Here is a 12,331-nt window from a genome sequence, read left to right as displayed (position 1 = left end):
TCATGTGTCATGTTTATTTCATTCAGTTGCTCATCATACCAATGTAATTCAAATTTACTAACGTCCCATTTTTATTTCCTAGGGGCCTGCATTTCACAATGCGGGGATTGATTTACAGGATGACAGATCTGCTCATTAGGACTATTGCTCGTATCAATTAGTGGTGAGCCTCAAATCATTCGGGGTTTTATCTTTATTTACTTCATGTCAGTTATCTTTGTTAAGGTATGTCGAGGGCCTTGTCCTAGTAAACAGTTTAGCAGTCAGACCTATGTCAGAGGTTTCATAGACTAGTTCAGTTATGTCTTGTTAGATGTTCAGAGTCGTATAGCCAATATTGGCTCAGTACTTGTTATATTTTTAGATTATTTGCGCATCATATTTAAGCAGTATTTTCATTAGTATTATGATGACTCATGTTATTCAGACTATCCATGTTTTAAAGTGTATTCTGCATCAGTTCATGTCCCATGTTGACTCAGCAAGCTACGTGGTTCTCTCGGTCACATGCAGCAAGGCACCGAGTAGCGTGCTATGCCTAGGCTATGGTTCGGGGTGTGGCAAAGCTTGTTATCAGATCAGGATACCATCAGTTAAAGGTTAAGGAAGCTGATATTCTAAAGACCGCTTTTAGAACCCGTTATGGTCATTTCAAATTTTTTGTCATGGCATTTGGGTTGACAAATACACTAGCTGCTTTCGTGGACCTTATGAATAGGGTCTTCAAGCCTTATTTTGATTTATTCATCATTATGTTTATTGATGATATTTTGGTGTATTCCCGTAGTGAGACTGATCATGCAGAACATCTCAAAATAGTGTTGCAAATACATCAGGAACGTGAGCTTTATGCGAAATTTTCAAAGTGTGAGTTTTGGCTTAAGTCAGTGGCGTTTTTAGGCCATGTAATCTCAGGTGAAGGCGTTAAAGTGGATTCTTAGAAAATTGATGCCGTGGAGAATTGGCCCAAACCCAACTCAGTATCTGATATAAGAAGTTTCTTGGGTCTGGCAGGCTATTATAGACATTTTGTAGAGGGATTTTCTTTTATCTCAGCTCCATTGACTAAGTTGACTCAGAAATATGTCTAATTTCAATGGTCAGATGCGTGTGAGCTAAGTTTTGAAGAGTTGAAAAAGTGGTTGACTTCTGCTCCAGTTCTGAGGCTACCATAGGGAACCGAAGGGTTCGTGGTATATTGTGATGCTTCGAGAATTGGTATCCGATGTGTCTTAATGTAGCATGGTAAGGTTGTAGCTTGTGCATCCCGACAACTTAAGGCTCATGAAAAGACTTATCCGACTCATGACTTGGAACTGGCAGTCGTGGTTTTTGCACTTAAGATAACGTGTCATTATTTGTTTGGAGTGCATGTTGATATTTTCACAATCACAAGAGCCCTTAGTACATTTTCAAGGAGAGGGAGTTGAATCTTAGACAGAAAAGATGCCTCAAATTGCTCAAAGATTATGATGTGGATATTCTCTATCACCCAGGGAAAGCGAACGTAGTAGACGATGCTCTTAGTCTGCGATTCGTGAGAAGTTTAGCTCACGTTGAGGCAGCTAAGAGGATTATGACAAAGGAAGTTCAAACCTTAGCTAACCTAGGAGTTCGACTCTTGGACTCCGAAGATGGTGGAGTTGTTGTTCAAAACTAGGCTTATTCCTCTTTAGTGACCGAAGTGAAGGAAAGACAATTTAGTGATCGCTAATTATTACAGCTGAAAGAGGGGATTCACAAGCATACGATGACAACTTTTCAATAAGGGGGCGATGATCGTACCTTGAGGTACCGAGGCAGATTATGTGTTCCAGATGTGGATGTGATTAGAGAGCGAATCATGTCAGAAGCCTACAACTCCAGGTATTCCGTTCACCCAGGTTCTACGAAGATGTATCATGACCTTAAGGAAATTTATTGGTGGAACGACATGAAAAAGAATGTAGCAGATTTTGTGGCTAAGTGTTTGAATTGTCAGCAAATGAAAGCCGAACACCAGAAGCCTGGTGGCTTGGCCCAAAATATTGATATTCCTATTTGGAAATGGGAGATGATAAACATGGACTTTATAACAGGTTTACCTCGCTCATCATGAAGACATGACTCGATTTAGGTGATTGTGGACCGACTTACAAAGTCAGCACACTTTTTGCAAGTTAAGACCACAGATTCAGCAAAAGACTATGCCAAGTTATACATTCGTGAGATTGTCCGATTGTATGGGACCCAGTGTCTATTATTTCAAATCGTGGTGCTCAGTTCACAGTAAACTTTTAAAAGTCCTTTCGTAAAAGGATTGGGTACCAAAGTAAACCTCAGCACAGCTTTTCATCCTCCTCAGAAAGACGGCCAGATAGAGCGTATTATTCAGACTCTTGAGGATGTGTTGAGAGCATGTGTCTTAGATTTTAAAGGTAATTGGCATGATCACTTGCCTCTCATTGAATTTACTTATAATAACAATTATCATGATAGTATCAAGATGGCACTGTTTGAAGCTATGTATGGGCGAAGGTGTAGATCACCCATTGGTTGGTTTGAGGTTGGTGAAGCAGAGTTATTGGGACCAAATTTGGTCTATCAAGCCATGGAGAAAGTCAATTGATTCAAGAGCATTTCAGAATGGCTCAGAGTCACCAAAAGTCCTATTTAGATGTGAGATGAAGAGACTTAGAGTTCCAAGTTGATGATTGGGTGTTCTTAAATGTTTCAGCTATGAAAGGTGTGATGAAATTTTGCAAGAAAGGGAAACTTAGTCCCAGATATATTGAGCCATAAAGAATCCTGCGAAAGATTGATCAAGTGGCTTATGAGCTTGGATTGCCACTGATTTTGAGGAAGTGTGTGGGAGATCGGTCGTTGATTGGTCCTGCTGACACTATAACGGTTAAGGATGGCCTAACCTATGAGGAGATCCCTGTGGCTATTCTCGATCGTTAGGTTCGCAAATTGTGAAATAAGGATGTTGTTGTGGCGGGCGTTGGGAATTCTAAGTTTAACCAGCTCGCACATACCTCATAAAAGGAGGGAGGTGTCTCGGGGAAGTACGGTTGTGAATCGTACTGGGAAAGTCAGAAAAATCCGCCAACCACTTAATGGTACACTAAAGGATACATTTTAGAGTCGCCACCTAATTTTTAGAAAATTAGAAAAACCAGTTCGAAAAAGGTTCATTTAAAACAATTATTTTAAAAGAAACCTAATCTACACAGAGTCTAGGTAAGGGTTCTGGTGATCCCCGGGGAAGGTGTTAGGCACCCCGGTATTAAAGATCCGCTCAATCGCGGTTTACCTACGGATTATAATAGTGTGCCTTATGATTATAAATTATTTTTTGACAAAAATTGCTTAAGTCTAGATTTCCGCAATAAAAAAAGTGTCGTTTACATGCAAAAAATACATTTTTTCAAGAAATCGTCGAAGTATAGTTTTGCTCAAAATTGAGCGCGGGTGTAGGACTTGAACATCTAGGCTAATACTCGAAGGCTCTTAGCGTAGGTAGGACTCTACGTAAGTCCACCCCAAAAAGGTTTTGAAAAAAAATGTTTTAAGTATTGAAAAATAGTTTTATGTAAAATAGTTTTGGCATACTATAGTATTCATATATAACCATGATTTATTTAACTAAATTATCCAATTTTATACAAGTTTTAGTCTATTTTTTACAAGTTTTATACAAATTTCACACAAGTCTAAATTTTATTAAATCAATCCAGAAAGTCCCAAAATAGTCCACATCAGTCCAGTCCTAGAAGTTTCAGAAATGTCAATTTAAGTCCATAGGTTTTTCGAAATCAGGCAGATTTAGTCCTTTAATAGTCCAAAGCAGTCCGGTTCCAATTTTTACATAGTATTGACGTCGATTAATGTATAAAAAGTATTTTTAGCGACTCAAATACACAGTTCTAAATATAAGGGTCCCAAATCTAAAATTTAAAGCTCATATAATCATGATTTAAAGGCACAAATGTAAAAGTTTGAGGGACTTGGGCCGACCAAGCCCAAGAGGAGAAATAAAATGCGGTTTTAAATCCAACATATGCTCCATATGCGTTGCCCGTCCATATTTGAGGTTGACTCGATCTAGGAAAGTTGGTGGGCCTCATTGGGGTCCACTAACGGATTTGGGGTTTACAAATGAAATGGGCATACATTGTATTAGTATTTGACTGAGACATAAATTAAGTTACAATGCCAAAAATTAAATTATAACATAATTGGCCTAGGCCCATAATTTTTAAACAAATAGGGAGGGGCAGTTTATGCAAAGGGGGCATTCCTCTCAAATATATTAAAATTGTAAACGAGCCCAGCGGCGGCCTAGCTACGATTTTTATCCCAAAATTCTCTAAGTGTCAAGACTATAATATACCGGGTATACAACTACTATACCCACCTATTTTTCTCTCAAAATCTGTAGTGTTGAGTGTAATACCAAATATACCAACAGTGTACTTCCTAGCCCCCTCTTCCAATTTTCTAACTACTGTACTTGTGATATACACAATATACTCACTTATATTTCTAAAAAATTTTTCTAAGTGTTAAGCTGGCAGTATACATGATATACAACTTATATACTTCTAAATTTCCCAAAATTGTCTAAGTGTTGAAACTTTTATAGACTAAGACACACATGGTGATATACCACATAGTGGAGAGAGCAAAACCACCCTAAAGGGGCATACCCTCCATACGCCTCAATTTAAGCTCTTAATGCTCAAGTGATCACACAGAACAACATAAGGCAACTCCCAGCAAAATGCACAAATATTATCATAAGCCCAACTAGACACAAAAATTAATAGCAGACAACCCTTAAATGAGCAGGCATGAAGATCAATGATAAGCACAACAGATATCAGCCTTAACTGGTCATTTTAAAAGCTAGGGTTATGTAGAAGGTTTAACTAGGTGCAAGAAGAGGTACTCAAGTATTTAAAGCAAAGCAGGGACAAGATTTAAGCTTTTAGAGTACTAGACCTAGAATGAATGTCACATAGTTGACTCATAGAGCCTGCAGAGGATCAAAATGGCCTAGATACATGGTTTCAAACTAATTTTTATGTCACAGAATCCAGATTATAATCCTCATGTAAGGTTCAAACAAAATTCAAGACTCAAATGAAGCCAACAGGCAATATGCATGGCATGAAGCAATTCAGAAGTTCATTCAAGTAGAAACCAAGTGTTAAACCAAGTGGCAGGTCTTCTTAGGTCCATTTCAATCTTATGAGTAGTCAAACTGGTTTCAAGTAAGTTATTTCCAAGCTATCTCTTTTTAGTAAGTTGCAGAGTCAAAAAGTGTAATTTCAACTGAATGAAGCCATTTTTCACTTAACAAGTTAAGTAAGTTTAATCAAAGTTTTGATGATCATTTTCAGGCAGTTTTAAAGCCATCAGGAACCAAATCAATATAGAACAGGCACAACAAGTTAGGCATAGAGTCAAACAATCATGATACATTCTCAGAATTGGCACATAGTGACACACAAGTTGTTTAGCCATTATAAGGTTCACAAGTAAACATATAAGGGTTGCCTTAAGTTCTAGAGATGTGAGTCAACATCTCAGAACAAATGCAGATAAACAGAGGTTCCTACATGACAAGTTCTAAGGAGTTTAAGTTTAAACAAAAATCCAGGGCATTGTCTGAAGTATAGGGATGACCAATGCACATAGTTTGGCTCAAATAGGTGAGACTAGGTCAAGTAGGGACAATTCTAGGCATGGCATACATAAACCAGGATCATATGAACATAGTTTTAGTCTTTAGAACTCATTCTAGTTTTTAAATGATCACACAGGCACAAAAAAAAAGGGTTATACACTGCAATTGTCCATAATACAGGGTAGGTTTAAAGCACAAAGGGAGATTAGCAATCATCTAACAGGGAAACAACATATTAGTTACAGAAACAAGATAAGATTCAAGACCATTATAGCACTAGCTCCTCTCTTATCTCTCTTACTCTTAATTCTAAACAAAAGAGACAGTTTTACTATAAGCTCAGGACAACACTTAGGCTAGAATAACATAGTTTAGACTTCTAAATCCAAAGACCACTAATGAATAGATTGCAAGTTTCATAAAACCAAACTTTTTAGACATCTCTAACAATCAACACTTTATTTCAGTTAAAATAAGTTCAGATGGGCCATTTTACATTCTTTACAGAATTAAATGAAATCAGTAGGAATTTTCCTTTAGGCTAACAAAATAGCAGTCACAAGGACATAGACATTCCTTTTAAGCTAGTTTCAGGATCACAGAATTGATATCAAGGGCTTGCATCCTATATTCAAGCTTTTAGGCTAATGGAGGTCTCATTTTTTTGAACATTCAAAGGCTAAGCATATTGATTTTAACTTAGTCTTGGATTCAACAAATAACACACCTTTTATAACTATCAGAAAATGACTTTCAGAGATGACACAACTAATAGATATTCCTAAAACATCAGAAATAGTCCCAAAAACCAACTACACATCAGCAGGACACACTAATTTAAGAATTAAAACATCTAGATATGGCAAGTAGACCAAGGGAATGACAAGAACATTCAAACACAGTGAGTATGTCCAATAGAGAGAACAAGAAACAGAAGGCTATCCCCCGCAAGTGTACATAAATAAGAGCCAAAGCACTTAAACTCAACAAGTATATTTAATAGGAGAATGGGGACACTGAATACTAAAGAGTATATTCAAACAGGGAACAAGAAACCAAATAGCACCCAACATACCATTTTTAGACCTACTCTTGCCTAATTATCAAGCAAACACTCTTAACAAACCCTTAGACCTTTAAGACACAACTAAACTACTTATAATGTCAAAACAAAGCCTAGATCTCAAGCAAACAATATCTAATTCCCAAGTTTCAAACACATTTCCCTTCTAAAATATCATTTGTTCATCCTACATTCCTTAAAAATATTTAAGCCACTCTTTTGAACCTTATTACTCAGCTTAAAAAAAACAAATTGCAAAGCAGGTTTTTTCACTTTTCAAATCACATAGTCAATCAATTTTTTCACAAAGATTGCCAGTTTTTTTTTTTTTTTAATTTTTATTTTAAGAAAAGGCTTATGAAAAGTTCATGAATCTATTCTGAGGTCAAAAAGACACATTAAGATAGGCACACACTAGGTCACACAAAGGCCAAGTAAGTAGGTTCACTTATCCTACTATGTATCATGTTTTAACAGTGTTGACAACAAAAGGGAGTGACAGAGCTCAATCATTCAAACAAAACAAACTCAGGACATTCAATCTTCAAGGAACTTCATTCAAAACTTAACAAGTAACTTCCATGATTCATTTCAAGGGAAAATGCTTACTTATTTGAGGTAGTTTAAACATATCAAACAAGCATAGTATTCTAAAATGGACTTAAGCTAATAGAAACCATATTTAGCTAAGCTGAAGCAAGATAAAGTCCAGAATCTAAGGTAAACCACAAAATTATTTTCAGACCTTGAAAGTAACTTCATCTTTACTAAAGTAGTAACTACATATTACTATTTCATAAAAATAGATTCTAAACATCACCATTTCAAACAACAAAACTGGAAAGAGTATGACTATATATATATATATATATAAAAAAAAAAAAAAAAACTTAACACAAATTTAGCAACTTAGGATTCCCATTACACTACCTTATTTAATTTATCCTTGAACCAAAGACTATGCATTTCTAACTTAGAAACTCCAAAATCCTATTCTTTAACCACTCTTCTCATTTTATTAACTAACAGGCTATACTATCTACTTAATGTGACATAGTTTAAACCTTAACTTATGTTAATAGTTTAAACCTTAACTTATGTTTACAACCTTGCATAACATAAATAGAACAGAATAGCAACATATAGGACTAAGCTAATCATTTATAGCATTTTTGAATAACAAACAAGCTTAAATAGTAAATAATCATGACCAAAAATAGAATAAGGTTTGAAATAAGAAGTTACCTCTTATTGGGGCAACCTAAAGACCAAAATGGGGATTGAAATCCAAAGCTTCAACACCAAACAAGACCTTGACAGTTTTTTTTTTTTTTTTTTTTTTTTAAATAGCTTTGTATTCCTATAGTATTATATTTGTCTTGTATATTGTAGTGTATATAGTGGTATATAAGGTAGTGAACTTAGTCCTCTTCGGGTATCAAAAAAAATCTCTCGTTAACACGAATAGAAACTTGCTATATATAGGCAATACCACCAGCTTAGGGGTAAAAAATAGGAAGGAATATTCCCAAAACAGATTCCCCCCCCCCCCCCCCCCCCAAAAAAAAAAAAAAACCTCAAACATTTCGAATTTTTTGGCACAATAGGATAAGAATCTTATAAAATTGTACAATTAGTACTATCCCCAATTCAGATTTTGTACACCTCATACAAGCAAACAAAAATCCAACCCATTTGTACCAAATTCTCATTCAAAAATCCCTAAAATTTAGGAACAAATAATTGCATAGTACACCTAGTCACATATAGGACAAACAAACAACAAATATAACGGCATAATTGTACCAAGGGGATAAAACCCCCCAAATTCGTACCTAAACCCAGCAGACCCCCATGGAAATTACCCTAGATCCCCATGTAATCGCGTGTGGTGCACAAGCTGGCAAGGGACTCGAGGTCCCGCCCATGGAAACCACACGCATGGGTGACCCGAGCAACATCCATAAAAAGGGTGCAAATTAATAGAAAATTTAACGCAATTAAACCAGAAAATCACAAAGACTCGTGATAAGGAAAAAATCCTTCAAAAATCCGGCGAAGAACAGCCGTGGATTGGCCTGAAATGGCCATCGACGGTGGAACCCTAAAACAAACAAATCACCTAAGAAATGACAGAGGAGCAGCCTGGTTGAAATGAAAGAGTGGGGAATAAACTTCCACTCCCCTTTTTTTTAAAAGAACCCCCCCCCCCCCCTTAAGTTTTTAAAAGGTTTAAATTAACCCTTTCTTTTGATGAAAACACCTTTCCTAAACAATGTACTCATTTATAAAAATACATATTCTTTAAAAAACGTATTCATCTAAAACTTCCTCGTAAAATAACTTTTGACGAAAACAAGATTTATAACACGTATTTTTAAAATATAATCTTTAAAATAAGCCCAATATTGACATAGTTCCGAGCAATATTTAAAAAATGTGAAAAAATGCGATCGAGAGTACAGTAATTCATACGTCATTTTAATTAACAGTTTCCCCGAGCTAGACAGAACGGGATGTGTATTTTTTTTTTCAAATCACGTTTGTGAAAGTAAATAACTCATAATTTCTTGTAATTGTTAATTTTTATGAAAAAATAATAATTAAACGTCAATTTTTGCAATTTTCTCGGGATTTTTAATTTTTTTAATTTTCTAAGGGCATCCTCACCCCGTCTTGGACTCGGGAAATGTGGAAATTAAAAACATAGTTTTTATACGGTGAAAAATTTGAGAACGAATGATCCCAAGGGGGAGATATTATAACACCTCGTGCATTGGGGCTAAGGTTTGACTCGTAAGACGGGGGTATAATGAACCTAATATGAGTAGTGTAGAAAGGGCTTTTGAAACCTCATAAAGTCATAAGAAGAGTCATTGGGCAAAGTAAAGTCGAAAGCTACTCTACGAAGCATGTTTTCAAGTGAATTTGCAGCAGGTCTTAAAGTGAGTATACGAAAAAAACTATAAGGAATTTAGGAAAACTTCCTCTATGGAAGTTTTAGATCTTTGAAATACCGTTCCAACGGTATATTATGGAGGTCAAACAAGCATCTGTATGAAAAGTTATGTCCATTTTACTAAAATAGTGCTCTGTCGACTTATGGCAGAATTTACGGGCCGTAAAGTTTTGCCCAAAAATCACAGACACCTATTACTGATTTACGCTAGACTTTACGGGGCATAGCCGTAAATTTTTGCCCAAAAATCACAGACACCTATTACTGATTTACGCTAGACTTTACGGGGCATAAATCTAATTACAGGCTGTAAAATGTGCCTAAAGTGAGAGTAAAACAGGTTCGACAGCAACTTTAAAACTTCGTTTTAAGGCTTTTTCACTTCATTCTTCACATCCCCAATCCCTAGAACGACCATTATCTCTTCTTCTCATTCTTATACATCACAGTAAGTCCCTCCCATGTATTCCCAGGTGAATTTTAATGATTACACATGAATTCTAAGCGAAATCCTATGTTAACAACCTAGGGTTTTCAAGAAAAACCATCTCAAAGTTCAAGATTCAAGCTTTTGGATTTCTTCTACAAGGTACAAACTTTGTTGCAAGTTTTGGAGCAATTAAGGTATGTACGGTTTCTATCCATGTGTAGGAACATCATTTTTCTTTCCCACGTCACATTCATTCATGAAAACACGAAGTTCCATAAATCTAGGGTTTTTATTATAATTCATGATAACCCTAAGTTACAAGTATCATGCTATACCATGTTTGAATTACTAATTCGTTATTTTATTCTTGACATTCCATTTTGGTTGTTGAGAATTCCTTCGTAATCCATGAATACTCATGTATTGAATTCCATGGGTTCTTAAATGCAATATATGACTTATTATGTCTATTTTCATGAAATTTTACATGCTTCCATATTTTCATACAAGTTATACTATATACCCATATTCATGTTATATTACACTCACGAATCACGTTTACAATCATGTTTATTTAATTTATGGGCTTCTAAGCCAATTATATCCATGTTCATGCTTTGGGAGTTGCATAGATTACCAAGAAGGCTCAGATAGCCTGAAACTACGTATACCAGCGTAAGATAAGGATCACTCTGCCCAATTAGGACAATTCCTTCATGTTTACCCATTACGGGTTATTGGATCCATTCATGTCATGTTCATGTCTTGTACCCCGGCAAGGAATGAGATGACTTAGCTGATCGGGTAGAGATCAGACGTTACGTGCTCGCGTGGTGGTTACATGTCGGTTATACTAAGGCTCTCTCACTTAAAATGTTTTACTCATGTTATATATATTCACGTCAGATGATACTCATATTCATGTTTAGATTATCGTTTCAGTTCTATTATTTTATGTGCCATGGTTATTTCATTCAATTGCTCTACATACCAATGTAATTCAAATGTACTGACGTCCTTTTTTTTTTTTTTTATTGCTGGGGGGTCTGCATTTCACAATGCAGGATTAATTTGCAGGACGACGGATCTGCTCATATCAGCTAATAGTGAGCCCCATCTCATTCGGGGTTTTATCTTTATTTCCTTCAAGTCAGTTATGCAGTTAAGGTATACCGGGGGCCTTATTTCGGTAAACAATTTAGCAGTCAGACTCATACCAGAGGTTTCATAGACTAGTTCAGTTATGTCATGTCAGATGTTCAGAGTCGTATAGTCAGTATTGGCTCTGTACTTCTTATCTTTTCAGATTATTTTCGCATCATGCTTAAGCAGTATTTTCATTAGTATTATGATGACTTATATATGTTATTCAGACTATTCATGTTTTAAAGTGTATTCCACATTAGTTCATGCCCCATGTTGACTCAACAAGTCATGTGGTTCGCTCGGTCACATGCAGCAAGACACCGAGTGTCGTGTTACTCCTAGGACATGGTTCGAGGCGTGGTACTTACACGGTAACCTTACGGAGAAAGTTTTTATGAAATTGCCACCGGGATTTCTTGTTCCTAGTCTGGGGCCCGTATGTCGACTCTGAAAATTTTTGTATGGTTTGAAACAAGCCCTACGGTCTTTGGTTTATGAAATTATCAAGTGCTTTGATGAAATATGAGCTCAAATAGTTGTACTCAGATTATTTTTTCTTCACGATACACCGAGGAGGTATGCAACTTATTGTCTTAGTCTGCGTGGATGACTTGATTATCTATGGAAATGACCATAGTGCCATCGACCATTTCAAAGACTATCTCCGTGCATGTTTTCACATGAAGGATTTGGGCCCTCTTAAGTATTTTCTGGGAGTTGAATTTGCATGTAGACTAACAGGGTTATTTCTCTGTCAACAAAAATATGCCTTGGATATAATCTCTGAGTCCGTATTATTGGGAGCCAATCAATACTCCCGTAGAACAGAATCACGGTTTGGCATTGGCCGAAGGTGCCAATTTGGGAGATCCGGAACCATACCGACATCTGGTCGGTAGATTGATATACCTTAGTTTTACGCGACCTGAGTTGTCATATTGCGTGCATGTTCTGTCACAATTCATGAAGCAACCGAAGGAAGCACACTGGAACGCAGCTCTCCGCGTGGTGCATTACTTTTTGAAGAACCCACGACACGTCCCTGTCTCGATTTCAATA

The sequence above is a fragment of the Lycium ferocissimum genome, chromosome 12 (assembly GCF_029784015.1).
Source record: "Lycium ferocissimum isolate CSIRO_LF1 chromosome 12, AGI_CSIRO_Lferr_CH_V1, whole genome shotgun sequence".
Classification (NCBI taxonomy): domain Eukaryota; kingdom Viridiplantae; phylum Streptophyta; class Magnoliopsida; order Solanales; family Solanaceae; genus Lycium; species Lycium ferocissimum.
The sequence above is the reverse complement of the archived record's forward strand: the minus strand, read 5'-3'. Positions refer to the sequence as shown.